The sequence below is a fragment of the Anopheles aquasalis genome, chromosome 3, assembly GCF_943734665.1.
Source record: "Anopheles aquasalis chromosome 3, idAnoAquaMG_Q_19, whole genome shotgun sequence".
NCBI classification, from domain to species: domain Eukaryota; kingdom Metazoa; phylum Arthropoda; class Insecta; order Diptera; family Culicidae; genus Anopheles; species Anopheles aquasalis.
Genome location: NC_064878.1, coordinates 14,759,427 through 14,785,261, shown reverse-complemented (window position 1 = coordinate 14,785,261; position 25,835 = coordinate 14,759,427). Strand labels below are relative to the sequence as shown.

Here is a 25,835-nt window from a genome sequence, read left to right as displayed (position 1 = left end):
CTGATGGCATCGCATAAAGGTGAATGTTGTCCGTCCGAACCGGGTCACGACCTTTCTCCCCAAGCCCGAAAAGTCTCGATGAAATTGGTCACACAGTCGACGGAAGGGCCACCCCTCGCCCTTCCCATGCTGACCCTTCCGTGACCGGTTGACCAAAACCGAGTGTCGTGTTTCGTTTTTTTGGGATAGCCAGCTGACCGGCTCTGTTCCGTAGTATTCATTTCCGTTTGGATTAGAGACACGCTCCTGCCTGTCTGCCGTTTGTCGCAACAAACAGCACAAGCGCAGTGTTTGCCATCGAGATAAGCATAAACTGCCCATCGTTTGGCCTTTTTAGGGATAATTTGATGAGCCCGAAAGGGCTTTAGGAGGCCCCCTTTTTGGGGAAGCCATTCCCAGAAGCAACAGCAGAAAGGCGCAGAAAGTGATGTCTAAATTATGTTGCGGGCTTAAATTGTATTTTAAGCCTTTCGGTATGAATAAATTAACCCTTTGATAGAGGGCAATGTGTTGATAAAGAAGATATTATCATTGGGAATCCCACACACACACACCGAGCTGACTGGGAGATTAGCATGTAAACAGATCGCTTCGGTGCTGAATCATCTTTCCCGTAATCGCCGTAATCAACACCGGTTTCATCGGAATGTCGGAACCTTGATGGCACTTTAAAGGTGTTGAAAGTGTCAGACGACGATAATCTCCTGTGGAAACCTAGAGGCTAGAGAGCTACTATGCTGGAGGGCGAATAAACAAGATGACTGACACTGACAATCCGCCATCGCCAAGATCTTAGTCTACTTGGATTGTTTTACAAGATACTCCCGCTCCCGCTGGGCTACTAGATTGATGTCTTTGACATGACATTTTAACTCTACTCGGAAGCACAGAAACACAGGACACGAATATCTACGTCGACCTCGACCCAGTGACAGCCGTACAGAGGCCCGGTTTGTTTGGTTATTTAAATGCTTTAAAGAGCATAAGTTGGCAATTGGCATTCCCGGTTCCTCGCACGGGGCATGCCCCACAGTCTCATTAAGCGGATCGGAAAGTGATATTCCATGTAAACCAATCACATTAAAGCTCATTTGATATGCCCGAGAGTGTGGTGGCCGGTGGAGGGTTCATGAATAAATTAACACGAACCACGAAAGGGGGAACGGATGTGTCTGCCGGGCTAGTACCGGGCACACCGTGGTCACATGCGAGGGCCAACGAACTTCCGCCCGATCGACGACGCTGATCATCAATCTCGAGAGTCGAGGTAAGGGATCGTGACGACGACGACGACGACGACGTAGATCTAGATGTAAAAAGGGTTTTGAAGAAGAATTACCACCGCCGTGAGACACGAAGGGGAGATGATTCAATCAATGACACCGGCGAGAAATGGAGAGAGTTCCAGCCGATCGTGGTGAGGTGGTTAATTGATGGGAAATAAGCGTCCCTTCCACACCGACCGGAGATTATCTTTAACCGTGCACCGTTAGACCATGATGGTGTCACTGCAGCTATTAGTTCAGTCAGTTCCTGATGCCCTCTGTCACTCGGTGGTACAAAGATGGAAAGCACACAAGACACAAGACCTTGGTGTCAGACAGGAAACAGTGAGTCCAGCGAGTTCTGCCTGTGTCTCGAGATCTCGTTTGAATGGGTTTCCGGAGTGTATGCTACGGGAAAAGGTTGTAAAGCGAACGTGAAGGTGTCTAACAGGAGATCCCAGTTGAGAAATTGGGTCGTGGTCCGTTGCTTTCTTGCTGGAAACAATGTTTCTTCTCCTGCTTCAGCCACAAAAAGGAAAAGGGCATCACAATTCACTTACGAAGCTCGTTGTCCATCACATCAACGTTTTTTTTTCTTTCTTTCATTTTTGCTCACCAGAAAACGAGGCTCCTGCCTGATGGCCTAATGGTTCCACCACCGTCCGATTGGTTGCGCTTCTCGATTGGGGCGATTTTTCAAACTCAAACTAACGGAGGTTTTCCCCCTTTTTTTTTTGTTCCGCACCACCTCGGAGTGCGCACCACCCCCATTTGTCAACGGCTGAGGTCCAGGGAGCTAAAGGGTGAAGCATAACGATCAACGAGATCGAACCGTCGACGACTCACGACGAGTTGGTGTCTTTTCTCTCTCTCTCTCTCAGTGTGTGGTGACACGGCGCAAAGGCCACCAGACAAGGCAGACAACGGACCAAGAAGCCCATCGTCGCCGTGATCCAATTGTTCCACCGGCATACCGAGTACCGCATCAGAGATTAGGGTTCCGATCGAAGTGTTTTCGCTTGTGGCGGCGTTGCCCCGGAACCGGTTCCAGCGGGAGGGAGAAGAGAGTAGCCGGCAATGGTCCCTTGGCGTGGCCGCCCGACAGAACCACCAATTGACAGTGATTGATTGGGTGGTCGAATGGATTTACATTAAAGCCCAACCGTGGGTGCGATTAGAGTCGGATTTGAGGGGAGTTTTTTTTTTTTTTTGTTAAGTTTTGCTGGAGGGCGGACGTTTCGGAACGGGACTGTTGATCCAAAGCTACCTTCCCAAAAAAAAAAACGTGACCGTTCGTGCGTTATCAAAGATATAACGAGAGACCTTCGTTTATCGTCTCCAAAGTGGAACCAAAACGCGAGCATGCCATGGTGATGGTTCGTGCGTTCAACGTGACATGTTGGACAGGTTTCGGGGACTGGGACAAAACATTTCGATCAAGGACCTTATCGTCGTCCTTTCAACGTGCGTCGTGCGAAAATGTTTGAGCGATAGATGAAGATAAGGTGCTACTTCGGTTAGAACTTGTTGTTGAGTGGTTTTCTGGCCGTTCGGCATGTTTTAATAACTGACCACACCAGCGTGGTGAGTGGTGTTTGTTTGATAAATGAATCATACAGGGCGGTCGAGGTACCCTCAGAGCAGAGTCGTAGGAGTACGAAAGGTCCCTTGGCCCTTGTTAGCGTGTCTCACAATTGGTGCTAATTGAACCGCCATTTGTTTCAATTTTATTCTGATTTTTTTGGGCATCTGAAAGGGGAACCGTAACGTGACGATTGGTCGGACATGTTGAACTTGGACTAACCAGGATTTCAACGACTTTCGAAGCAAAACAAATCATTTTTCTATTGGCTATTATGGGGGACCCCATTTTGTCAATTTTGTAACCTGCTCCAGGTTACTCTAGACGCTGCTAACAATAGCAATGGATCTATTGATCGCAGGAAGCAATTTAAAAGTCCAATGGAATAGAGACACACTCAACGAATGCCGCTGACAAAAAACGAAATCCATGTTATCTTCCCTTAATCCTGCACTTCACCTCCTCCTAAGGGGCATCAACTGTGACCAATCTCCATCAGACGTTGACAGAAATGGCACGAATGTAAATAAGGACCTGGGGCCAGACGGTGGGGACCTCTTTTTTCTCTTGGCTCTCTCCAGCACACGGAACACGAACGAATGGGACTGCCTGAAAGGTCCATAAAATGGCGTCAGCTGGCTGGCTGGACCACGGCCAACACGCCAACCATCCGCAGTCCCATCGCATTGAATTCACTGCAATTGAAATCCTCAACACCGGGACCGGTGGATCGGTGGTCTGTGTGCGCGTGCCCACCGAAAGCACCAGCACCAGCACAGAAACGCAAGCATAAACAATTGACTTCAATCTAGGTTTTGAATTTATTTGTCATCAAAGTCGAAAGTGTTAAGCCCACTATTTCATGCGAGTCATGCGAGGAGAAGTACAGTGGCAAATGGACAGGTTCCCTCTCCCTTTCTCGCTCTCTCTCTCTCTATCACTCTTTCTCTCTGTGATCTGGACACATATCGGCCACAATGAATGGCTCCATCAGCGGCTCCAGCTCAGCAGTGCTGCGCCTCTCTAGTTGTGTCTCGCAAACGTCTTCTTCAAGTTAGCAACTTAATCCGCTTTCCGTTGTCTCAGTAGGCGCAGTGTAGAGCATGTCAAGCTCGTGCAGGATACAGTCGCAGTAGCCTGTGAGGAGAAGAGCTACTCGTCTGCACGGAGGAAGAGAAAGACCGATAGAGTGGCTACCGCTACCGTAGTCCATATGCAACGGCGCATGGCATTAAATTGTATGATTTATGTTTGTGGCCAGCAGCAGCCACCGACAATGTATCGCACGGAAAGTGTAAACGACGTATAACGATGGGTGGACGGATGGGCACAGTCTTCATGGGGAATCGGTGGCCACCCGGGAAGGGGGGGGGGGCTGCTTGCATAATAAATCGTACATGTTGGCACCCACACCCTACATGCCCAGCAGCACCAACAGCATAGGGTTGGTGTCTGCTCGTTACGTTTGTTCCGCTTCGGCTATTGATTTAATTGTTGGCTCATAAAACTTTAATTTGATTTCCAATATCGCGACCAGAACCAAACCAACCAACCAACCAACCAACCGGGCCAATGGTTGCTGGGACGGGGATCTGGGTTTTAAATCGAATCCAAACTATCCCCCCGCGAGGTTCATGCGCACCAGTCAGTTTAGTTGCAATTGAAAAGTTCTCCACACAATCAAGTTACCATAGAGTCGTGTTTTGGAAACGAACGCGCGCAGCACATTGTCAAAGAAGTAGTACCCCTCGATGGCTGTCAAAAGGCCCGATCTAGATAAGCAAATGGGTCAGAGAATGAAACACAATAGGGAATGCTAGACATTCTAATACTGAACTTTGAATTCTTTTTAGTCGATCCTACGACGAATCTTGATCAAGTTTGTATCTGTGCACCATATTTGGACACAAAACAGGCCACACTGGCCGCCTTTTGTGCGAATCTTCCCTATACTGGCTTCAGTTGGGGCTTTCCCGATATGATCTTAGATGGTCAATAACATAAAAATAATCAAAACAGAACAGACTGTCCGTCGTGGACGAAATTTCATCCCAAGCAGCAGCAGCAGCAGCAGCAGCAGTGACAGCGGCAACTATTGCGTCATTTCGCTTGGCGAGTTCCCCGGACTCTCTATGGTGGTGGCCGTGATCCAGCGCATTTGTTGGGACGACACGGAATTGGGACGTGGATTCTTTTAAATTGAGGGAGAATGGATTTTTATCGTGACACCCGGGGAGCGAGCTCGCGCCCCTTGGGATGTTCCTGCAGCAGCATCCGACACAATGTGTGTCAATGCCACACAACCCGCGAGGGGGGAATATTGTGATGCATGGATTTACCCCAAACGGGCCGCCATGTGGCCTAATTTGGAGCAATTCTCCGGACTCGTGTGCGCCCGGTCGCTACAAGCTGCCATTATATCATCCAGAAGATGGTCTATGTCTATGTGTACCTTTGGATTAATGATGTTTCCAAATTCCGGAGGCGCAGAAGAATCTACAAAGAGAGAGAGAGAGAGAGAGAGAGAGAGAGAGAGAGAGAGAGAGTAAGAACATACAATATTAATTAGACTTTGAATTCCGGACCTGGTTCTGCTTCTTATCATCATCATCATAAGTGACCCAAGGGTCACTGGGATATGTGCAAACATCGCATCTTCTCAATTCAGCCGCTGTTTGCTCTCCTGCTTGATCTAAAGTGCCATCTGGCCGCATAGACAGAGGGACAGAGGGAGCTAACCCCCTTTAACCGTTCCTTTAATGACAACAAAGGCCCTAGACCCACATACGTTGTATGGTGTTTGCATTTCTGTTAAAGATAGATTGCACATGATATAGGCACGGGAGTGCCGTTGGGTCGTTCTTTATTCCTGTGTTTTGTGCGCACGCGGCACACGCGGTTTGAAGGACACTTTGCCCTTCAGTGGGAGTGAGGAAGGGACGCTACGCTATCGCGGTGATCCCCTCCGCCGCAATCCATCCATCTTCGCTGTCTTCATTTGTCCGGGATGATGCTTCAACGCCTGCTATGCCACATAATGGCCCGGCCGCCGCCAGTGGTGGTTTCATCCTATCGAACCGGTCAGATCTCAGAAGTTCGAGTACGTCGGTACGCCGGCCACGCTTCCTGTTCTATCTCCAGTGTGACAGCCACCGCAATCGATGGCCCTTCTCCTGATGGCCATGGTGAAGTGATTGGCCTCCCCTGGCCTGGTGGCAAGGTTACGCTGCTGCTGCTGCTGCTTTCATCTCCCGGCACAGCATGCCCTGAATGAAGAGCAGCATCCTCATCACCATCGTCATCGTCATCGTTTTCATTGTGAGAGGTGGTAGCCCCAGGTCCGTCCAGACCGCCACTGTCGATTGGATGTGATGGCACCCGGTGTGATAAGCGGTGTAATGACTGGACCGAGCCAATATATGCGGAGAGGAGAGTCCGATGGTCGTGGTATTAAAATTAAAACCATCGTACCAGCAGCTAGCCGCGGCTTCAGGGCTATGACCATGTTTGGTTTTTGTTAATGTATGTGGCAATGGCGCCGGGGTTTGGTGTTTATCTTTAATTAAAATTAGAGTCTGAATCATGCGCTTGCATACGGGGGAAAAAAAGTGAAAAAAAAACATTTTATTGATGTTCAATGTCATTTTTTTGTGCTCGATCCTTCAATGCACAAATGTTTATCTAGTTCCAAAGTTTATTTATAGCAAAAGCGAATCAAATCACTTGATAAGTTTGCCGTCCATTACCTTCTTCTAGGTAATAGCGTACCAAGAATTGTTCGTCAAATAAGTTTCCTACTTGGCTAAGAGATGGATGCTATCAGTCAACCAACAATACTATCATTGGAGTCTTTTTCTTTAAATGATGTTAGGCTTTTGCGGCAAAGAACATGATCATCTTGGCTTTCCCTATACATGACCTTTGAAGATTGTATTGTTTAATTTCCTATACAATTGCGCGTCCGTTTCTTTTGGACTTTTTTGCGTGAATAACAAATTCGAAATTCTTTTGCAGCACTTCTTTTTATACATTTCTAGGTAGCTATGAGTCTCGCGAATACGTCAATACCGTCAATTATGGAAAAAAGTCCTAGAAATGAGTAAAAAAGCTCTGCATTTTTTTCACGGTCCACCACCCTGTATGTTGCTTATTCATGCAAAAAAGTGACCACCGAATGACGGATGCCAGAATGTTATTGTTTTCAGTTGATTAAGAACCTACCGCAAAATTGGTGCCATCGAAACAAAAAAAACAAACACATGAAAGAATGTCACCGATTGTGTAATTAGGTCCTGCAAATTGGAAAAAGCCCTCCTGCCGCGCGGTTAATTTCTTCAATTGTGCCATTAATCTTTAACCGACTTTAATTGTCCCGTCGTCGCTGATAAGCCGCTTAAAAATAACAACCGTGCTCGCAGACTTCCAGGCAACGTAATGTCATCTCGGTGTATGAATCATCGTTAAAGTGGGTTGGCAAAAACGCGTCACTTGCACTTGCCCAGCCAGCCAGCCAGCCAACCAGCCTCAGCAGTGATAACAGCTAGAGAGCTAGAGAGCTAGAGAACGTTCCAGCACGTTTGCTGTTAATGTTGTTGCTGAAGCATAAAAGCATGTGCCCGATTCCGACCGCAAGCGATGGTGATAACGTGAAATAGGTTAACCCATGACCCGCATTTTTTTTACATTTTGGTTATCAACAATCAAAATTGCGAATTTTCTTAAATCATGTGACATCGACAACGGGAAACGGGGTTGGAGGCTCTCGCTAGTCATAACAAGCGGAGCATAATAATATGTTCGAGAATGCTACGCGCCCGTTGTTCGTCACCGTGATTACAATCGGAGATTCGAGGGCTTCCGACGAAGCGTAACGACGCTGCATTAGTCTCTGTCCTCTCCATGCCATTGTTGTTGTGTTGGCTGTGGCTCTGGTGTTGAAGGGCTTAGAGGGGATTTCCGGGTGCCCAGACCCATCAGTTGAAAGGTGTGCTAACCGACGCTAAATAGATTGAATGTACGGTAAAGCACGCACGCTACCGGCTAGGCCCTTCCTCCAAAAACGGGTTGCGCCACCCAAATGCTCTTTGGCCACCCCAAACAAAATAAAAAACCAGGGGAAACAAATCCCGGTAATGGCCACGGCTGCGACTCCCACCAAAAAAGGGCGAAACGTTTAGCTGAATGGAAGGAAGTGACCCCGCGATGGACGGATGGATGGAAGGCTTTTTCTGGCTTCCAATTTGACGACTTGAGGGGACACACCGCGCGTCCCCTTCCTTGGTAGCCAACCCAGAAACCGAACCACCGATCTAGTATCCTCCTCTTCCTCTTCAAAACCACAAACCGAACCGCAAATGTGATAATTGAATTATGCTTTCGCTACGCTCAGCCTGGACCCGGAATGCGGAAGAGAAGAGGGCTTTCACGAGCAATTTTCTAAGGTCGCCAAGGGTGCGGGCGAGCGGATCCACCGCTCAGTGTGCAGCAGGTCATGATCATGATGAATGATCTGCACCGCGATCACGATGGCACGATAGAGAGAGAGAGAGAGAGAGAGAGAGAGAGAGAGAGAGAGAGAGAGAGAGAGAGAGAGAGAGAGAGAGAGAGAGAGAGAGAGAGAGAGAGAGAGAGAGAGAGAGAGAGAGAGAGAAGCAGCGATGAGCGATCGCGCACTTTCGCGGCCACTGCATCCCCATCCGTCGCTCTCGAATCCCGTCATCATCATCATCATCTCGAATGTGGCTTCTTCGCGTGGCCATAAGAAAAAGGAGAAAGTTAATTGGTGTAAATCAAGTAGGTCAACCCCCATTGACTACTCTTGTGGCCGCACACGGACGCCACGGGCTCGATCATAAAGCGCTCATAAGCCGTTTACGCAGTTTACCTCCCTTGGCTTGCCACGCTAGTTCCGCGGGTTCCGTACCCTTTCGCCGTGGTTTTCCAAGCCTCAAGCTCGCGATAATTCAATTTCCACCCCGTTGGGCGCACATTCTTTTCCGACATGGCTTCGGCATTCTTTGGTGGCGGTGGTGCCGAGCCGGAAAACAACAAACGAAACAGGGCCAGGCCAACAGAGGGGGTTTGTTCTTCTTCTTCTGGTGTACTTTGCTGCAAAAACGCACCCAACGGTCGCGCCGTTCGGTTAATTGATTTATCGCTTTTCGCGTGGCACTGTCGCGACGATGAGACCTCACCGCCAGGATGACACTTCACCGGAGAAGGAAGATGGTTCACGAGGGATCAGGAAAACTGGTGGTTGAATATTTCATTTAATTATTTAACTTCGGAAGGAGAAGGACTGGCAGCAGTAGCTGCCTTGCCTGAACTTGGCCCCGGAGACTCTCGCTGTGTCTCTATTTGCGCTTTTTTATGCTTGTTCTCGGATACGGATCCTCAGTTCCCAGCCCAGCAGAGTTATGGAAAGTAAATAAAAGCAAATTAAGGTCCCCCGGACCCGTCATAATTAATTCATTCGTTCGCTCGAACACGGACAGTCGGGGAGTGCGTTTTTATTTTACAATTGTCCTCTGGTAATGATAAGCGCGAAATGAATGATTCAGCATCCGTTTTGTTTTCGTTCGCTGTTCTGGTTTGGTTTGTTTAATTTCGGGATCGTTTTGGGTGCGGTAGGTTGGGAGCATGTTTGGAATGTAAATATGCTTTAAGGAATGTATTGTGTTCTATCCGTACTTTGGGCCCTCGGGTTCCGAAATAGGAGAAATGACGAGAAAGAGAAGCGAACCCGAAACTGGGACTGTCAAAGTTGATGTTGTCAATTATCGGGCCTCCCCGAAAAGTAGGCTACTCACCCTCTATGTTGGTAAAAAACCCCTAAACTTTGTTGCTGCTTCCGTTGTTTAACGTGCGTTAGAAAAGGGAGTAAAGTAAAAATTGCGCTGAATAAACAAACATGATCCCAGGACCTTTTACACACTGACATGGATATGGGGCGCCAGTCTCCCCAATTCACTCAACCTTTCTAGGGTTCATGGACGAACCGATTGGTGGTAGTGGTGGTAGTAGTAGGCGCAGGCAATTTCAGTATGTAGTAGGCTACTCTACATAGAGGGCGATAATATTCCCCCAGGTTTGCGTGCGTCAGTAACTGACAGCAGTTTCATATGTCGTTGCGAGGCTCCGACTGTCCTTTTTTCCAGTCTCCATCGGCACGTCTCATGAAAAATAAATCGCTAAGCAATAAAAACATTTCTACCAAGCAACACCAGAAGGGGTGTTGGTGGAATGAGTGTAAAATATGTTCCAAAAATGTATTGGGGACAACGATTAGAACAGACGAAGCAGAAGAAGCACGTTACTCAGGGGATGTAGGCCTTGAGCAAAGTTGTTCTCGAACATGTAAGACGATGACAGAATCGTTTCAAACGGAACATCTTTCTCGGAGTTTGTTATCCTTCCAAGACCAGACACACCCTTAGCATGTGTCTGTGTGTCTTGTTAGCATCGCAAACATGATACTGGCATCGGCAGCGTTTCGAATGCGACCAAAGACCGAATGCCGCCTACAGGGCTTGCAGGAGGAGAGGCTATCAAAAGGCCGTACCGGCAGTAGACATCGTCTCCATCTGACGTTGTCCATGTTTTCCTTTGGCGAGCGTAATCAAAGCTGGATCCTCCGGAGCGTGCTCCAGTAGGGTCTCCTCGACGTTCCGGGGCTTGGTATTCTAAATTAAGGCCAATGAATCGTGATTGAGGGGCAACAGCAGCAGTACCGACATCGTACCGCACTGTATGCCCGTGCGCTTTACCTTCACCTTCGCTAGAAGGCCACCACCAATGGCCTGTGCCCTTCCACGTGGGAGTTTTCACTCAACGACGACCACGACGACGACTTTCGCGACTGCCAATCGATGGCAGTATAGCATGGCATGGCATCACCACCAACGATGCTTTAATGCTGCGCCACCAATCCCGAGGACCGCCGGGACGAGGGTAAAGGTGGTTGATGTAACTCCATCTCCTACAATTACGCTCCACCAAGAGAGACCACACGGCGCAGCAGATCACATACAGGGGGAAAACGGTGAAGTAAAAGCGGATTAAATATTTAATTTAAACGGATCACTTCTTGAGCCACTCTTCCAGGTGGTGGCTTCACGGGGCTCGCCAGTAATTAATACGACGGAACTGTCTCATTAATTACCTCCGGGGCCAGGTAGGCACAGAATGAACCGACATCAGCGATACACTCCGACTGTCTGTCCATTAACATTGCTGTCTAGCGAGAAGAGCGAAGAACGCAGAGCAATGCAATGCTCTGGGTCCGGCGAACCGGAAGATTCTCCTTTCTAGAATCTAGATTTCAGCCACCCCCCCCCCCCCCTCCCGGGCCACCAGCACATTCCACTGTCGGTGGCTCGGACGGACCCACGTCGAAAATATACGAGCCCATTGTGCCTGTGTTGTGCCCTGGCTGGCGCCTGGCACATTGGATGGAAAATCGAAATTCAAAGATCTCTTGACGCGCAAGCTCTGGACCCACCGGTGGACCAACGGGAACCCTACCGGAGATAAGCGCGAAAGGCTTTTCGCACTAGCGTCAGTTAATGTGAACCAGGGACGGGGCCTCACCGATCGATTGCCGCATTTAACCGATAGCCGATAGCAGCAGCACCCTTGTTGAGGGTGGTTTGATGGTCCGGCCTTATAGCCCAGAGTCCCCGGGGTTTTGATGATGATCCGGTTTAGAGGGCCGGAGCGGAGGGAGTGACTGCAACGAAATACGCTCGCCACGTCACGGTGTACCTCCCATTTCCTAGAGCGCCATTAAACCCCGACCGACCCTCGGAGTCGACCGGGGTCCGTTTATGTTGGTTTGCAAAAAAAAAGGATGCAGGAAAATAATTTCGATTTATCGGAAACCATCATCTCTTATCCGGAGAGAGAGAGAGAGAGTGGGAAGTGTGTGGTCACAGGAAAAGGCGAGCTCGGTGTAAGGGTGTTGGGAACTTTATAGCCCTTTTTATCTGGAGCTGGACGATCTAGCTAGCATCGTGGTTCGCTCTTCTTCCAGCGCAAGATGCAGTTCCCGTAGCATGGCATTGGCCTCGTTACAACGCGTAACTCCGCGAGCTCCAACATGACTTGCAGGCCAACCTCATGGCACACACTGCAAACACATCTGCGGACCAATTTGTCCCTCGTGTTTGTTTGCTGCTTTGCTCCGACTCCGACTCCGACATCATTCCCAGCGTCCCACCATGACGACGCTGGTTTAATAAATTTCAATTATTTGTGCTCCAAACACAGCCACGCACACACATGTGCACACGCTACCTGAACGGAAAAGCCCGGCAGCAATGTCATTTTCCGTTTTTTTCTGCCCTCCGAACGGTGAATTCCGCGATTCACGTGTCTCTCTGTGTCGCTGTGGTCTTCTGCTGTTGCTGTAGCTGCTACTACTCCTTTCACACGCTTTTCCCTGTGCGATGCGATGATGAGCGGATGACGAGTGCAGCCCAATGAGTGCGCACAGCGCCCGTGGAAACCGCAAAAATGAACGGAATTAGCTTCGTTGCTTCGCCATGTGGTGGCCGGAGACACGGGATTACTTGGCCTTCACTTGGCCGGTAGCGGTGACAGCGCTGTAAACCTCATTGTCAAACCACGGCCTATTTAGGTGTCATGTCTACTCCGTTGGTCAGCAACAGTAATTACGGCAGCCTCTGTCTAGTTGGTTGTCTAGTGTGTCCTAAGGAGCAACAACTCTTTGCTTCGATGTCTACAAGGGACTGGCGCGTCGTCTGTCATTCCCATATGACACGTACTACCTTTTGTGAATCACAGTAGGCATCACGAGAAGGGCGCGTGATGGGGATTACTAGATCACAAATGGATGAATCGAAACCGTGTTTGCAACTGTTTGAATTTGAAACGTAACTGTGGCTTGTTGTGTTCTGTTGCATTATTCAACCAACAGCCACGGCTGCTTGATGATCCAGCTAAACGGTTACTCCAGTTTCATCTTCCCGTTCTTCTTCCGGCTCCATGCGCACGCACTCTCTCTCTCTCTTTCTGCCTCTTTTCCATTATGGCCGCACGCAGCAGCCATCTAATGAAAACATAAAGCCAACCGATTAGAGTTAATCGCTTGCCATATTCACCCCTGCGCGAAGCCTACTACGAGGTGGTCGTAAAAATAAAAGCAGCAATCGCGACTGGACCGGGACAACGGGGTGTGGACAATGCTATCTGCGCAACAAAAAAAGAAAAACGTTGAGGCTGAGAAACGAACCCGGTACACAACCGGGAAGACAACAAATTTACGTGAGAATCCACGGAGCGGATCGGGGTCATCATTGAGGTCAGTGGCAAGAACGGTGGAAGGACAGTTTGCACAGTTTGCAACATAAGCATCAGCAAAGGAAGAGCAAAGGGTGACCTCCGCCTATCTGTGCTCCATCATTTAGCTCTCCTGCGTTGAGAAGAAGCAGAAGTTCGTTAACGTTACCGCTGGCCGTTCCACTGACCATCTCACCACGCGCCAGGGAGGGCGCGAGAGAGAGTGGAGACCCACGGTGCAGTTTAAATTTAAATTGCTCTTCCCTTTGCCTTTTTGACCGTTACTTTTTGGCGTCTTTTCAGTGCGTCTCACACAGTTAAAGGGGGGGGGGGGGGTGGGGGCAGTGAGTTAAAGAGTGGATGATGCTGCTATGCGTGCTGCTCTTTCGCTTTTCGTTTCGCGATATTCTTTCTTTCCGATTATCATCGCACGCTTTATTCTGGGCGGGAGGGGGGGGGGGGCACAAAACGACTAGTGAGCCAGGGAGGAGGTGGAGCTGGTTTAATGTTATTTTTATAAATTTCGTACATGATCCCCCCCTCCTGCGCTGTGACCGACGTGAACTTCTTCTTGGTGCTCGGCTTGAGCTCCACTTAAAGCGACGTCATGTGAGGTTGCTTCTTTTCTTTGCTTTTTATTTACTGCTCCACCGCCAGTGGCCACACGCTACGGCTGCTCGAGCATACGATGCCTCCGTGCTGATGCTGAGCCCAAACGATCTGACGCGCTCGAGGAGCTACCGACCGGAGACTCCAGACCGGTGTGTGAGACCGGTTTCCAAAAACGGATCGATGATGTCATAACTCGCTCGTTCGCGGTTCTCGTCGTGGCTGGAGTGGAGTTTGGCGGGAAAGCACTGGCAAAGGCACAGCAAAGCCCAAAACATTCCTTCGTTTCCATTCCCCGTGATCTCGTAATCGTGCTTCGTGATTTGTGCTGAAAGTGTGCGTCCTTGGTGCCCTTCTCGACTCCGTGGCCTCTTTTGGAAATAGTATGCGAAAGCCGAGCGACCATTTGTGGCACCATATCTCGCGCCTATCGAACACCAAAGTGAAGTGAACAGAGCACGCCAATTGCTTGTCATTCGCTCAAAGTCATCGTCGTCCCACTCCTCCGATCCGATCCATCCATCTTGAGTGGATCTCGATTGTTGATCGATTATTTTGATTTCAGAATATCGATCAGAGTGTGTGCGTCTGTCTCTGTGGGCGTCCTGCCACAACGCCGCCCGACTGATGTCATGGTCAAAGTCGATCGTGCGAAACCATCTGTCATAATTGTACAAAGTGTTAATACGATGGCGAGCCAATCTCCATTATAAGGGGTTTGCCTTTCGCGATGAATCTCGTTCTAGGTGATTCTTTTTTGTTTTTTGTTTTTGATTTAACGATCGCGAGCGACACCATAAAATGGAGTGCAAAATATGCGTGCGGTATCATAGCTCCTTTTTTTTATTTATTTAGATACTTTTCTCGTTCTCCCATCCAACGTAACCGGCGTTTGGACAGAGAGAAAGAGCGCCGGCTGACCACTGTTAGGACGTCCGCACTGACGCAGCGTGTTGTGCTAACGCCATTTCAACTCGCTTCGTTTATTTACAAAACCCGCCGCTCAGCACCATTCACCGTTCGTCTGCTGTGCCTTCCTCAGTTGGATGCTGGGGCCACGATCCGGGCCTCTATCATCATAGTTCCAGCCGCTGCTGCTGGTGCCACTGCCACACAAGTTCGAGAAATTTATCTCGAGCATAAATATTTACACATCAATTAAGTGACGGTTAGAGTGAGGTTTGCAATGATGATGACCAACGACGACGACGACGACGGCGATGGTTGACTCTCTCTCTTTCGCTCTCTCTCTCTTTGAAACCCGAGGTTGATATGCGCCAATCATCCACGTCCTCTCCTCTTCTGGACCTCATAGTTGCTCCCGACATGAGACGGCGCGACGGTCGACTTTATGCACGCAAAGGGGTAACTCTGAAGGAGATCGTAGAAGTGTAACGGATAGGTTTTGCTGTGCTGAGGACCGCGATCGCGACGGTAGACGATGGCGACGCGCCTTCATCGCTTTCCGGTTCATAATCGACGGACCGTCGGCCATCTCCGGAGACAGACCGGACCGTCGGCCAAAGCACTTTCTTCCCTTTCGCCTCCTGTCGCAGCTCGACAGCTCGAGTGGTAATCGGACCTGGTGTCGCTGATCAATTAAGTGTAAGTTGATGGAATCCGTTTGTCAAGCTCGAAGGGGATCGAGATCGTGGACTCGCCAATTAGTTAGAGAGCGATCACAAGGGGGCCCTCTGTGTGTTCAACTCGTTTTCTGTATGTTGTGTTGGACATTTAGGTCTTTTGAGACAAGTAAAAAAAAAAAAGAAATCATGGCGCTAGACATCAACCAATCAAGGGAAGAAGGTGCGGTGGTAACGTGTCCATTAAGCGACCGACCGAGAGCCACCAGCGCAGCTCGATGGGATGATGAGCTGTCAAGTGGCCAGTATGCAGAACCGGTTAACCGGTTGGCCGAGTCTGTACGACGAATCAATCAACCTGCGTTGGGCCTCGTCTAAAAAACCTAGACTCACGGCGATGTCGCTTCGTTCTCCTCTCTCCAGACAACCCACGAACTCCCCCCGGGATATAATGGATGACTCGTGGCCGTGACCATTGTGGCACACGAGGGAGCCACATTCCAGAGGGAGCCAATCCAACACGAAATGGGTTGCACCAGCAGAGCGATTCTAGAGCCACGCCATGAGCATAATTCTGTTGACTCATGACCTCGCCTGACACGTGTATCATCCCAGGATGAGACCGACCTCGCTGACGTACGTGCCCATGATGACCAACTAATGGCAACTCTCGAGCGGAAGCAACCGTTTCGTGTGGACGATTCATAAGCAGTGGCGAACGTGCCCGATTGCTCGGATTAAATGAATCATAGCATTAACTCCACTAGCAGTTTGCAACATAATACAGTGCTGATAAGACGAAACTGCGCTGGATTTACCCAATCCAGTGGAAGTTGTGTTGCACGCAGTCACCAATTGTGGCCTAGTGGCTGCGGTGACCTCAATCAGTCGCCCCCGGGAGGCGGGTGCTGTTGTCGTTCTCGCCACTTGTGCCCCGTGCCATGACATCATGCTGCAATTTCCAGAACCACAGGTTGTTTTTTTCCAGAAGTCCATGATTCAGAAGGTGCGCTCGGTTCTGTCTTTCAAAGAAATGGAGCATTCTGGGTACTGGTACGGTATCAACCTGTTGCCCTCCATAAAATATTAGGTTGGCGGTGCAATTAAATCATCAAGAATGTCGACAAGAAGTTCAGAACTGTGGAACGAATTGTTCGATTCCTCATTTGTCCCACAAGACAGCAGCCACAGAAGACAACACGACGGTGGAAGATATGAGTGATATGATGGTGATGACCCATCACTGAACTCGAACGCTCGCTTGTCGCTGGGGGGGGGGGGGGGGGGGGGGGATTTCCAACACCACAATTGACGCCAATTGTGGTTGGACAACTGATTCATCGGCGAAATTGTCCGTTCGTCAATGAAACAAATTAAACCCAAAAGCTACTGCGATATGGTGGAATGCGTCAGTGGGACGAGAAATGGTTCCAATCGCGGTAGGCGCGTGTCACTGCCTCGCAGCGAACTCAGTAAGCGGTGACAATTCGTCATGGCGCCTTAGAAGGCATTCTCTCCAGACGATTGAACACAGCTCACAGTTTTTGTTCTGTTCTGTTCCGCCTTTTTTCTTTGTTTTTCGAAGCGATGAACATAATTAGTGCGTGTTAAAATCGTAAACAGTAGCGCCGGAGTGCGAAGGAACCCAGACAGTGATGAGACAATACTCCTTAGAAGGGGCTCTAATAACTCGCTCGCTCGCTTCTCGTCTGTCAAAGTAATGATGGGGGGAAAAATGGGGGAGAAACAGAACAAAAATGAAATCTCCTGCAATGATTTGTCAACCCAAACGGGGTCGGTGACGATGAGATAAGCGAGGCCTGGCGCCTGCCTTGGTTCATCATCGAGGACAATCGTCAGTAGCCAGCTGCTGTGAAGACAGAAGGCAGAGGTTACAGAAGACGACTGCCTAGACATGGCCCACTTGGATTGTGACATCGTCTCAGGACATTGAATGCAAAAGACTCCACAGCATGCGCCCTCCTTGGATGCGCCTTGGATTCTGCTTCTTTCTCACTCACTTTCTCTGTCGCCTCGTTCGTCTTTGCGGCACGAACGGATCCGTCCGTCCGTCCGTCCGTCTAGGGTAGTCATCTTGATTTTCCAATCCATTTACCGCTCAAGTGCGCTATGCAGTACCGTGTCGCTCGGTCTTCCTGATGTCTTCTAACGATTACAACACGCCCGCCCCCATTGGCCATGTTGCCGTGGGCGGCTGGCAGCCATCAAGGGCATCAAAATCTTCGTCGACGTCAGACGCAAACCTGGGGATACTCTTCGGTCTAGCTCGAGGAATGATAATTGCTAGACAGAGCGAAAGCGAGTGCCTCCGCTCATCACCGCACCGTCGGCATCATCATTATGATTGGATGTGGAAGGTGGCCGAGATTTACCTACGACACCGGCCGCCGACGCGCCGTGCGCTCGTTAGAGGTCTCGCTCTTCGTTGCACTCAACAACGTAGATGAAGTTTATGGTAATGTGGCAAATGATCAGATTGTAGCAATTAATGGTGGTTTCGTGTCCGTGTCCGTGTAACGTCGTTTAGATCACGACACGATCAACATTATGCGACTGTTTGGTTTAGTCAAGCGAGACGGAAAGATACGGTCGTCACTGAACCGACCTTTCGTTCTCATTCTTGGGGGTCGTCGGGACTTGGTGCAAGAATCCCCTATCGAAAAGCCATAAAAATACGGTTCCAAAACAATGACTCCGTGTGAGCGGTTCTCGATACCGACCGGCGATACCGTCTAGCGGATATCATCGACACCGACACCACCCGCGATTGACAGCCACAGTGGAGATACGAGTGTCACTCTGTTTTATTCGGGAGTGCGGGCAGTTCGTCTACTCTGTCGGTCATGAAAGGCTTCCCGATCAATAAGAAGAAGAAGTAGAAGCAACAGAAGTCGAAGAAGACGTGACCGTGACGGGGGATTACCAGACTGGAAGGGAGTAGCTGGAGTCCGGGGTGTGTTATGAAGTGGATTTAATCGACGGGAGCCACGGAGACGACAAGAGAGAGAGAGGTAGCTGTCGAAAGGCGCGAACGAAGAAAACGCTTATTACGAGTGTGTGCGTTGATTTGAAGTGGCAGATGCCCCGCGTAGCAGCAGGAGAGGGAGTCATCGTACACGTCCTAGGGCTAAGTTGCCAAGTGACGCGCGACGCGTGACGCGTGTGTATAGAACTGGATTGGAAAAGGCTTTGGTAGCTCCCGGAATAGCTGATTTGAACTTGAAAGCAAAAAACAGAAGAGGGGTGCCGATGGGGCTCCTTTTCTCTCATCTGATCCGATCCGATTTCCATCTTTAAGGTCTATGGCTCTCATCACAAAATTGCTCAATCACTTGGCGCGCACCACAGGGAACAAGTTTCAATTTCCGGTAGCCGAGTCTGCACCATACTAACGCCACCAACCCATATCATGATGCCGATGATGATGACGATGATCAACATCATCATCATAATCATAATCAATGTTGAATTATGCTATTTCTAAGAGAATGCCGCGGCATTCGAAACCGGCGGCACGCCTCAGTGGCCATCGACGGCACCCCGAGGAGAGAGGATACCGTTACCGAGACAACGACGACCGGTCATGTACCAACCGGGAGGAGAGAGGGGAGTTGTCTGCAAAAACAAAAGATCCAAAGCACGCGACGCGAGTGAGACCGAATGAATGGACGAAGGGATGGTGATTTGACTTTTCCTCCATTAAGAAAAGAACAACTTGAGACAAGATACAGAATGATTTCACCATCGCGGCATACTCCACGCGAGCTAATAGAACCAGGCTCCTTACAATCCATGACTCATCGTGCGCGTTCAGTTCCACCAGACGGTCTTTACCGTAAACAACAGTTAATAGGAATGGGAGCAGCCCCAGCCACTCGAGCCACTTCCTCCGAGGGCGAGAGAGAGCGCGAGAACAAAAAGATAATCCTTCCAGCGGGGGCATATTTCCACATGGACGTGTGCGTTGCGCTCGAGGTTGATTAAAATCTTACAGCGGCTCCGAAACTAAAAACATAGGCCCTCGGCCTGGCCCGGCCAGAGAGCTTTTCAGGCAGAGTAAGAAAACGTTGGGCCTTTTACGGACACGGTACGGGATCTGGCCTGGCTGGTGCACGCTTGAGCTGTTGCTGTTGCTGGTGTTGCTCCATCAAAACAAAACAACTCTCGTCGCACTCGAAAGATCCCGGCGTAACCACCAGTCCCGGTGCCAGTGGCCCCCCTTTGTAGTGGTACTTGATCCTCACCTCACTCCTTCTCTGCACCTCTACCACCTTCATTCAAGGTGCGCTAAGCCTCGCAGGAAGAGGAAAGAGAAAACTAAATAATTAAACCATCTTCTCGGTGCCAGCACTGGAATCCCAAAAAAAGAAGAGGGGGAAGAGAAAAAGGCTTCACGTTTCACTCACGTGTGCGTCTGCAATTGTAGCACCAGCACAGACAAGCTAGACAGAGCTTTCTCGACCGTTGGCGACCCCTTCTGGCGGCCGTGGCCACCGTTAATTTCTCGCACTTTCCGAGTCAGAACCAGTTTTTCCTTCGCTTGGGTTCTGCTGCTGTTACTTGGAGTGATAAAGCTTGTGGCCTGTGGCAGTATTTACGCATGGGTAACGTGGATCTGTTGCTGTTGTTTTAAAATGCTGTTGCTTCTGGTTCTCCAGGCCTACTGCTAGCATCACGCGATAATGATTGTAATGACGTTGGTTTCTTTCTTCCCGGGCCATCGCTTTCACTTCTTGCGCCGATTGCACAGGGCTGCTGCGTGACACTCTCTCGCTATTTGACTTTTGTAAAGTTTTTTCATTGGTTTTTTTTTAATAGAAAGACACCAGCGGACATAATTACAAAATCCATTATTTATACCCGCCTGCTGGCGGTGGTTGTGCGAGATGATAAGAGAAGGCGACTTTACCGGCGTCTAGGCCAAGGAAAGGGGGAAATTGTGACTTCCTTCAGCATCGCTAAATGTTTACCTGTGCGTGGAATCGCAAAAAATGTGCTGCGCCCCAACTATTGTGTGCTGTGCCGTGCGAAATGGCGGGAATAGAGTTTTTTCGTTGCTGCTGCTGCTGCTGCTGGTTGATTACCGCATGCGACAGGCAACATCGTTAACCGCAGCAGGCGCTGACAGCTTGAGAACGGTTCACAGCGAACGAACATAAAAGAAAAAAACAAAACTGGCGGAATGTCTCTTTCGGCAGTAAGCCCTAGACCGTTTGACACGCTCGATTAACGACGAATTGATATAGAAACGATATTCTTTCTCCCCCCTGCGGGGTGAACTATTTCGAATTTTAGGCAATTCCTTCTGTGCCCTCCACAATTGACCTCTACGAAGAGTTTTCGGTACCAATCCAAGGAATGCTCGAATGCACGGTGTGCAGTCATGCAATCGGTCCCCATTGGATGGCGGTAGTTCGTCCGAGTTGTGCAATCCAAATAAAGATGTGTATAATCGACCATGTTTGCCATTCAGCGTCCCTGGCAGCAGCATATGGAAGCCCTCAGGTAGGCTCAATGTGTAACCGCAAACAACAGTGTACGTTTGCGAAAGGAACGCGCCCGCCATCTGGAGCAAAATTGATATTTTGTTTTCCGTGAGGTACCATCCCGTGTTCCGTACCGACAGAAGCAATTCCAGCTTCCTTCCATGCCTGAACATTTAATGGTAACGAGAAAAAGACGTGGAGATGCAGGAAGGAGAAGCAGAGGAAACGGACAAACGGATATTGTACCAACACGGAACACCGAACACCGAAAACTCGATGCTCGCGAGAATAATGCGTGTTTAATGAGTTGCGCAAATTATCCTTTTGTGGCCATTACGGGGCACGCCAAGCGGGAACACACAGCGGAGCATTTTTGGAAACCCAAACATCAACCTCTTCAGCGCATTCGGTCAATGAACTGGATGGATCTATGCGAATTGCACGAGGCTGGAGCGAACCGGTGGCTCGCAGATGAAATGTGGTTAATGGTGCCAATGGTGATCCTCGCAGCGCGTCCATTCAATGCGAAACAGCATCATGGCTATCATCATCGACCGATTAACACCGATCGCAGTGCACCATGGATATGATTTTGTTCGCTTTTCTTTGTCTGTGCTTTGTCTGCCTTTTGGGACTCAACACAAATCCACCGTAGAGTAACGAATTGTTCGCGAATGTAATCCCAGTATCATGCCGTAGCATGAAACCAAAGGATTTGTACGCCAATCCAGGTATACGCGAGTGATGGATAACGCCCCTCCGTACACTTCTGTCTGATCGGCAAAAACAAAACATGACTGCTATGATGTTTCTAGAACTCGGTAAACTTACATGATGACAAAACGGCTACTTCCTGGGTCGATTGTTGCGTTGTTTGCTGTTGAAATATGTATCCGTCCACCGGACACCGTACTCCTTTCTCTCTCCCTCTCACACTCCTGCTCTCTCCTCTCTGTAATCCTTGACAGGTATTTTCTCCTTTCAAACACACGCGGACGCCACTACACTATGGAAGCCACTATAACTCCTGGCGACAAACAAACAACCACACACGCAAACACTGAAGCTGAAGGCCACCAACCGTTTCCGTTGGTTGCTTCGATTAGTGTCGAGCTGTGGATGGCAGCAGCTCTTTCGCTTCCCTGCCTGCTAGCTCACTTTACCGGGCCCGATCGATCGATCGATTGGATTCGTATTCGTTTCCCACTGCGACACTTCCACTTAATTAGCACTCTTCTTCACTGCACACACTAATATACCGTTGGCACTGTTTCTACGCTCTACCACACTAGTGCACTTCACTAATTCCTTGGCCATTAAGGGGGGAAAATAATAGAACAACGATGAATTTTCCGAACTACAAACAACTCTCGCACCCATCGGAGGGGAACAGGAACCGGAGCGCGCTTTACGGTAGCGCCAAAAATTTCCTCCAAAAACAACACACCACCAGGAGCAGCTTATCTCGCACACAGTCCAGCAAACGATGATGGAGAAACGAAATCCCGTCCCTTTCGTTTCCCGGCTCCACTGGATGCTCCAAAAATTCGGTTACGTAGTCGTCGACAGGGAAGACCAAAGCACGGTGGGCAAGCGCCCGAAACGGGGAGTTATTGCGAGTTTAATTTATGACTCACTGCTGCTGGTGGTGCTCATGCCAAAAAGGAAAGGCGAATCCCTTTCTGGTGCTGCCCGAGCAAACACCCAGCAACCGCAGATGAATGTGCTGCTCCCCGCGAGTTGGGAAACCCTCGTCCGTTCGCTCGGCTTGCTATGCCCGGAGGATATCCGTGGGTAAACTGCTGCTGTTTATGTTGGACCATCACGTCGCTCTCCACCACATCCGTAACCGACGATCGAAGGACACACCAATACCAGCGAACCCAGTCCTTTTCTCGATGACGACATCGAGTGCTGCGATTGGAGCACAAGCGCTAGGTGGAAAATGCACCAGGCGGCGTCCAGGATACGGAAACGCGAGGGAGGCCGTTTTCGTGTGGCGACTGGTGCCGTCTCTTTTTTGCCTACAAGGACGTGTCTGTGTTGGTGTTTTACGCCACACTTCTTGTTACAACCGAGAGCACACCGTTCTAGGAAGAACTAGCACGGAAGTAGCACCAGCTGGCTTGGCGTCCTTCTTGCCAACCAAAACTCGAGAAATATTCTTCCAGCTACCTCCCGCTCCGTGCTCGACAAAGGATTTTCCATCTTCAAAAGGACCAACTTTTGTACAGTTCCGCTTGAAAAGCGGCAGTCCTTCCGGTAGGTTTGCTGTCCCCGAAGGGATGCCACTTTTCAAACACGAAGGAAGACAGCACAGCCAGCTAACAATTGTGACCGCAGAATACGTTCCTTCCCCGTTTCCTCTTCCTCGATTCAATTGTAGTATCGAGGAAGCGATTTTCCGGCGTGTCATAAGTGGTAATTACCGCGATAAGAATATTGTGGTTTCACAATTTATAACCAAAAACCGAGCGACGCATTATATCGTGGGGATGATGGCAAAGAGATAGAAGAGAGGCGCCATGGGCACTACCAATCGATTCGAGTTAATTAGCAATGGAATGCAAATGAGGTGAGAAATGCAGCCACTATTCCGCAGGTTAGTGGCACACTGTGAATTGAGACAATTGAGATCTCCGATGCAGCCAAAAGGATATTTATTGGCCAAACATTTAGCCACGTACACCCGGGTATCACGTGGTGGCAGAGATTTAAACAAGTTATTAATTATGCTAATTTATGTATCCTTCAGCAGAGGAGAAAAGAAAAACCTTTTAACGGGGTGTAGCAACGCTCACACGACGCTTTTGCCCCACAACAAATGGCAACACGGATTAGGGGCATCAAAAAGTAGGCGCGCAAGTAAGACGCACACCACACGTGCTACCGAAGCGAAGGAGCTGCTCCTTTGATCGTCGTCCTCGTCAGCGCTATGCTTCTATGCTTTGCCAATACAACCAAAGGTTGCAAAACTTCCTATCGATTTTTTTTCCTTTTCACCGTCCTCACGGGAGCAAAAGAGAGAAAGGACTCGGCACCCGTTTCGTGCGCACACACAAAAACACAAACACACATTCAAACACAAGTTGGCGCGGGCGAGAGACAGTGCTCGGTTCATCATCTGTTCTGCTTCTTCCTTCCGTTTTTGTGGACCACTCGCTCGCTCGCTCGCCGGAAGGAAGCGAAGGATACGGGGACGCGACGCTCGAGAGTTGGGAATGTGTTGTGAGAGCCACAGTGTACGGGACGGGACAAGAGCGTTGGTCGTCGAAACCGGGTAACTATGCCGGGCGGAACGCCGGCAATTTCACTGAATGAATGAAGCGTTGTCTTGGACGGATCGGATTTTCCTTAAAATTCACTTTCACCATTTTTCTTTCACGTTTTGTGAGGGCTTTTAGAATTTTACACATCAAATGGGGGACGGCTTACCGGCAATAACCACTGCGGTGTGCGATAAAACAGTTGGAGCGCGGACAAACGTGACCTTTCGCGGCGAACGCTAAAATAATTCTCCGCGTTCAGCGCTCGGCACAGCGCCGAGAAGCCATGACAAGACACCGCATAAAGCCTGTACCACTTTGAATCTGGTCACACAGCATACGTCTCATCTGGTCGCACAGCAAGCAAATGGTGTAGAAAAGAACGCAATAGGTCATTTTAAAGATTTTTCTTTTAACTTAAAGAAGAAATGCTGATGCAAATTATTCGTTAGCTTTTTATATCAATTTTTATGCTTTTCCATCACCCAAAACTTGGCCCCGTTCATTCACTGTTTGTTCATTGATGCCCCAGAGATTAGATGGAGGCGCCACAACGCACACAAACTCGTGTGCGTCGTTCATTCCGTGTGGGTTTTCTGCGTTGGCCAGAGCGAGAAAGGGGTTGAAACGCGAAGCACAACCGAGCACGCGTACGGAATCTCGTGGAAAGTCATCTTCACGAGCAGCCAGTAAAATTGCGTGAACCGTCCCGGTGGCACACTGGGACAGTACCGTTGCGAAGAACTTTCTAAAACGTTCTATAAAGCGACAACATGTGGAGAACATTCGTCAATCATAAATATTGTTTTTTTTTAATTCAATCATGAAATATTGTCAGTACTATCTTTAAAAAACATTATCTGCACTGCACAACATTATTATTTACAGCAAAAAAATGCTTATCTGATGGAAAATCGAATTTTCATCGCTGTGGATCCGCTTATCCTTGTGAAGCGCATCCAGTGTGCATTGGATTTTAATGCTCCCTGATGAACACTTTGAATCTCTATGCTACGAACAGTGCGATGGTTGCTTGAAAGCGCATGCTGCGTGAAAGAACTTCTTGCGTTTGCGTTTTACGAAAAATTTAAATTAAATGATTCAAGTTGGAATTCGACAAGCCAACTGCTGTGCTTGTAGGTTTATCCCTTATATATTTGATTATTTTTAATCTAAACGATCCAGAATTCATGAGGAATGAGTTACAAATAATTACTATGCTAAATGAAATTTAAAATCATTTTTATTACGCTCTCTGCCGTCGAGGAACATACGTACTGTATACCGTGAAGAAATTTTCAGCAAATGTTTAAAATCAATCATTCTAATCAGAAAATACATGCACTTGATCACGCCCTCCCACGACGATCGCTTGTATCCAATTGATGTGCGGTGTAACATCGTTTATAAACAAAGTTGTTCCACAATTCCTGCTCAGAATGGACATAACACCGTACGTAAAAATTGGCTCATCCTCGTTAGTTCTAATTCTAACTGCAGATGCACCATAATCGATCTGAAAGAAAGATAAAGTTAGTTTACTATCATTCAAATGATGAACAGCTGGCGCCTCTCACCGAACAAACACCTGGCATCAGGTTGATACTTTGATCAAAGGACACCAAATCGGTGTTGACATGATTAGTGGCATTTAAAGCACCAATCGAAGTATGGAAGATTTCGATTGTTTTGTTTGTAAATGACAAAGGATTCATGTTGGAAAT

General features: G+C 48.9%; 1 protein-coding gene across 2 annotated transcripts in view; it reads right to left on the bottom strand.

The window, feature by feature from the left end:
* LOC126574038 (protein unzipped) overlaps nt 1–24,362 on the bottom strand; it is a 51,553-nt gene extending 27,191 nt beyond the window's left edge. The window contains exons 1-3 of one of the 2 annotated variants that reach the window (XM_050233968.1): nt 24,281–24,362; nt 21,677–22,153; nt 5,300–5,343 (exon numbers count right to left, since the gene is read on the bottom strand). The gene's annotated coding sequence lies outside the window, so the exon portion shown is untranslated. The remainder of the gene's footprint in view (nt 1–5,299; nt 5,344–21,676; nt 22,154–24,280) is intronic. The other variant, XM_050233969.1, reaches the window with a different exon arrangement.
* Nucleotides 24,363–25,835: the final 1,473 nt, after the last annotated feature.